At 35.1% G+C, this 5,432-nt stretch overlaps 1 long non-coding RNA gene across 6 annotated transcripts; it reads left to right on the plus strand.

The window, feature by feature from the left end:
• The first annotated feature begins 1,273 nt into the window (after positions 1 to 1,273).
• Positions 1,274 to 5,137, plus strand: LOC131315309 (uncharacterized). 6 transcript variants are annotated; one of them, XR_009196681.1, is made up of 5 exons: positions 1,274 to 1,667; positions 2,075 to 2,177; positions 2,527 to 2,749; positions 3,963 to 4,067; positions 4,844 to 5,137. It is a non-coding gene; the product is annotated as an uncharacterized LOC131315309 (long non-coding RNA). The 6 variants fall into 6 exon arrangements; XR_009196677.1 differs by having other exon boundaries at positions 1,295 to 1,667; positions 3,966 to 4,067; XR_009196679.1 differs by having other exon boundaries at positions 1,307 to 1,667; positions 3,850 to 4,067.
• The last annotated feature ends 295 nt before the right edge of the window (positions 5,138 to 5,432 follow it).

Below are 5,432 nucleotides of genomic sequence, written 5' to 3' on the forward strand. Positions count from 1 at the left end.
TTGAAACCTATTTTAAAAAAATTGTTTTCTATGTTCCCAATTTTTAAATTTTTATAAATTGAAATGGTGATGTGGCAATTTTTGATTATTCAAATTTGATTGTACCATTATGGACCTCTACATTGCTAACCTTAGCAATCCCTTAAATGCATAATTAAAAGATGATGTGACAACTTTTAATTATAGACTTTTGGTTATTCTACGGTGGATGCTCTTATGACCTTATCTTCATACTCAGTGGTCCAAATTTGGACTAGACTTCATTGGGATTAATTGCCCTTAAATATCTTGAGATTCTTCCCTTTTTAAGCCCCAAATAATGAAACTATTTTGTCTATAATTAGCACAACAGTATATAAATTACTGATTAATTGCACATAATTATCTTGGAATTCTTCCCTTTTTAAGCCCTAAATAACGAAACTGTTTTGTCTATAATTGGCACAATAATATATAAATAAATTATTAAAAAGGTCCATTGAAAGTTTTTAAACATGGTTTCAAAAAGTCTCTCAGTCCAAATATGTGAACTCCACTTTATCTTCAGACTTGTGGTCTTCATCATTTTGAACCAAACTTGGGATTTATTGCAAATTATGTTAAGATTCTTCTTTTTTTATACCACAATAACGAATTATACTTTTCTATATATATGCCACACGAATAAATAAATTAAAAAGTTGTTTTCCTTTGGAATAATAAGATTCAAATACAATACGAGAATCGAGATGCAGCTCTAGAAATTAAGCTTGGAATATTAAAATTATAGTTGCAAGAAAAATAAAATTGTCTGCGTCTTATTACGAACAACAACTATTCTTGTTTAATCGGACCAACAATCAATCATTTCAATAGTGAAGTACATCAACTTGGCATTCTGCTGGTGTTGGAGGCATGTCAATTGAAATATGTGAACCCCACCTTATCACCTTATCTTCATGTAACTCGTGGTCCTAATTTGGACTAGACTTAATTGGAATTAATTGCCCATAATTATCTTGGGATTCTTCCCTTTTTAAGCCCAAAATAACGAAATTATTTTGCCTATAATTGGCACAATAGTGTATAAATTACTGATTAATTGCACATAATTATCTTGGGATATTTTTTCTTTTTTTTGAAAGGAGAAATATTTTTTCTTGAATGAATCTTAAAATCAGACATCGGCCGACTAAATTGTCGTTAATCGCCGAAGATTAATTTTCGCGGCAATTCAAAAATTCGTGAAAAATGTAGGCTGGAATTTATGGTGATCACCGACAAAATATTTGCCGCCTTCATTAAAACGACGACGTACGGGGCACACCTAATCAAAAATCCATCTCCTAATACTCCTGAGAGCAAAACACGCTTCCCCTTGCTCTCTGTCTCTTCCACCGCTTCCCCTCGCTGTCTTCCTCTTCCTTCCACCTCTCCTTCCTCAATTCCTCCGCATAAAATATCTCTTTACCCAACCTCTCCCACTCCCACTCCCATTCTCACTTCGATCTCAACTAGTTGTGAAGCCGCTTTGAAACAGTTGAATCCCCCAACATCTCTCTCTACAAAAACGCAGATCAAGTGACCAAGTTATGGAGTCGACTGAGAGCAACCGATTGTGACGCCATTGCCGACACCTTCGTCCTCGCTGGATTGATCGCTGACTTGTCTCTTCTCCTCCCTCACTCGTAAGAAATTTAAGGGTTTTGTGTGTAAACATTGGGTGTTGTTATTTACTTTGAAAATAGGGAGATTGATTTTGGGGGTTTTTATATGCTTTGTGGTTTTTGTTCCATAACTGAATGGTAAACTGATATTAGAGGTTTAACCCAAATCACAAAAAATGGAAACCAGATACGTGGCCACGGTCATGCGTACTCTCTAGTAGATTTCGACATATATTTTTTTATTTGGGGATTTTGTGTGAAACTTGGGTTTTAGTATTTACTTTTAAAATAGAGAGGTTGATTTTGGGGGTTTTTATGTGCTTTAGGGTTTCGGTTCCACAATGGGAAACTGACATAATGATAAGTAAAAAGTACGTATTTTTGGATAAAAGGGCTTGCTATAATTGCTTCTTATTGGAGTTTTTCAGGATATGAGATGAGATTTAATATGAAAACTGGTCTGGCATCACAGAAGAAACTATGAGCAGATGTTGTAGATTTTCCAAAGGTGAATGAGAGCTACACTGGAAGGTATGTTGATTGAGCCTTTATGATTTTGGTTTACAGATTTTATAGTTCACTTGTATGTAATACAAATTCAATCCTTATTTGTGATTCACGTGGAAAAGTGTAACAATCCGACCCTGAGTAGCGTAATAACGTACGATTAATCTTGCTCTTATGTTTGATCCTATAGGTTGTTACTTGATTGTGCTAGAAAATCATAAAAGTGCGTCCAACCGCTTGATTAATATAGTCGGGACCCCGCTGAGACTTTTGAAACATTCCCTGTATTTTTCTGAGATCGTTTAGTGTACCCACTTTGATTTCAAACCATGCCAATTTGGTTGGTGACTTGATAATGCATATTTAAACCTAGGATTGGCATGTGGCTATTATGACTCAGCCTATTGTAAGCATATAGCAACAAAACCCACCTCATTGAAAAAGAAGAAGAAGAATTAGAAAGGATAGAAGGCATTAGAGGAGAAAGAGGAGGTCACCGGTTGGAAGAAAGAGGAAACCATCAACTGCGGCTTCGATCGCCGACTGCCACCATCACTTCCGATCATCACTCTCGCCTCCAAACCTCTTCTCTACAAGTATATCTCTCATCTCTCTTTCAGTTTCTGGATTTAATTTTTGTATACAACAACATATCAGTAAGTTGTCATTTTTGGGACAGCTTTTGGGGTCGCCATTGTTGGGCGATTTCTTACTATTAAATTGTGAATTGGGTTTCAACTTCTTCTTGAGATTTAAAGTACATTTGTAGCTTGTTCTTTTGCAGTTGAAATCATTCAAAAACGTTGAGAATTCAATTCATAATGAATTTTCGAAATCTGCTCTCCATTATGAAAATCTGTTGTTGAACAAATTCGTACAGCTTTGCTATCTGTCTGTATCTTCATCCTTATACTTTGAATTTGATTCAAGTTCCTTCATGAGATATAAACTAGACTCGAAGATTGATCTTTGAGTGTTGGAATCACTCAAAAATATTGAAAATTCAATTTATAGTGAATATTCGAAAACTGCTTTGCATCCTGATAGTGTGCTGTTTGACAGATTCGTATAGCCTTGGAATTCATTTAGTTTTTCATTCTTAAAGTTTGAATTTGATTTCAGTTCCTTCATGACATTCGAACTTCATTCTGTTGCACAACTTTTGACACCAAAATCACTCGAAAATATTAAGAGCTCGATCTATGGTGATTTTTGGAAGTTGGGCTGTTTTGTATTGTTCCTGTCTGAAAATCAGTCACTTGTTTGGCTTCCCATGATGAATCTACTTAGAATTTCGGTCTCCAATTATTTTCTGGAAATTTTATTGTTAGTTAACTATCATTGAGCGCTAGTTTCACCCTTTTTGGATCTCGAATGAATTAGTTATGATTTTTATATCAAGAGGTGTCGGTTTGGGACATTGATTGATATTGGTACCAAATCTCATGCTATTGTAACAATTTCCTCATCAATTGATAAACTCATGGATGTTTTGTGGCTTGACCAATACCTGTTTTCACCATACATCAATTGGCTGAATTTTCCTTGATTGAAAGAGCCTGGTTTTCAAAATCTTGACTTGTAAGTGGGCAGTCGGGTTCGATAGCTATAATTAGGTCATAGCTAGAGCTTATCAATACTAGTAAATAATTCCCTCCACTAAATAATTCCATCTTCAATTTATCTTTCCTTATAGATAGGAGCAGCAGCAATGGTACTTCACCTCAAACAAGAAATTTGAAGTGCAATCAATTTGGTGATATATATGCATTCTGATCAAATTTTGTTCTATGATTATCTGGAAATCAGCAGTGAATGTAATTGATGCAAAGACGATGTCAGCTGATCCAGTTACAGTGTTTGAATTACCACATCGAGTTCCTTATGGATTCCATGACTTTTTTTGATACAGAGGTTTGTATTTTTTGTTTGCATGTAATTTTGTTAGAAAATGAGCTCTAGTTTTCTCGATTATGGATTTGACGAAAGAACATTGCCTTGTGATAATGCGGATAGTTCACTGTATGTATCCTTTGTTGAAAAACCTTTGGCAGCTGAGAAAGTAAATGTTATGAGACGACGAAGCATATCAATGCTCTTGCTTGTCTCGGCTTCCATTTACTTTTAGGTGTCTTGAGAAGTTATTCGGTGTTTCTAGGGAAAGTCTGAGAATTGTCTTAATTTGAATAGAATTGGTTGTACCCCTATGCACTTTTGCCTTTGAATTGAAGGCATGGTTCTACAACATACCACCCTTTGAGTTTCTCGATTTTTGGCGTATGCAATTGCAGTAATTGCTTTATGAAACACTTCTTCCAAAGATTTTTTTGGTGCACTATACGTTGGAACTATGCTTTCTTTGCTTATATGGTATAATGTATTTCCATTCCAAACTTAACTTCAAATGTGAATGCTTTACTGCCTATCTCTCTCTTTTTTTTTAATCAATCTCTATGCCTCTTAAGTAGCAGTTAATGATCCAACATGACTGTCCTATCCACAGGAAGGATGGGATGCTGTGGCCGAGGACCAATGCTTTGTATTTTGGTTTAGATGTTATTTAGGACAATTTGGTTTTCCATATTTGAGTTTTTTTTTTGGTCATACTCTATGTTCACGCTATTTAACAACGGGATACGTTAGTTCATAAATACTGATGGTGAGTTCTTTTATTTTTTTTTTCCTTACAGATTGACACTTTAGTGAAGTATCACGCAGATCTACCTTTGGTCATGGACTATGAAGATCAAAGTTGGAATTTTGGCTATGGATTCTACGTGCTTGGATGTTTAATTTTACTTATGGAGTATACCGAGCTTGGATTTTTTTGTTTTCCCTTGTGATTGGATGTGGTTATTTTGCACCTAACAAATTTGGATCCAAGTTGTTTATTAGGTATTTGGTTGACACCTCTATTTATGAAAGCTATGAATGGATTTATTTGTTAAAATTTTCAAGTTAATTACAGTTGGTTGGCAATTCTATGGATGGAATGATTGTTGGCTCAAATTTACAGGATTTTTGGGATTTAAGCTTTTAGAATTGGTGACCAACACATTTTTGTTGCTGGGAAATATTGCATATTTAATACTTTGTTGCTAGGACATTCCTAGACTAAACTTTTAGTCGTTGATGGGTGTTATTTACATTGTTGTTGCCGAGACATTTCCTGACTAAACTTTAGTCGTTGATGGGTGTAAACATTTCTCGACTAAACTGTGGTCGCTAATGGGTGTTATTTACACTGTTGTTGCCGAGACATTCCCCGACTAAACTTTA

The sequence above is a fragment of the Rhododendron vialii genome, chromosome 13a (genome assembly GCF_030253575.1).
Source record: "Rhododendron vialii isolate Sample 1 chromosome 13a, ASM3025357v1".
Taxonomy (NCBI): domain Eukaryota; kingdom Viridiplantae; phylum Streptophyta; class Magnoliopsida; order Ericales; family Ericaceae; genus Rhododendron; species Rhododendron vialii.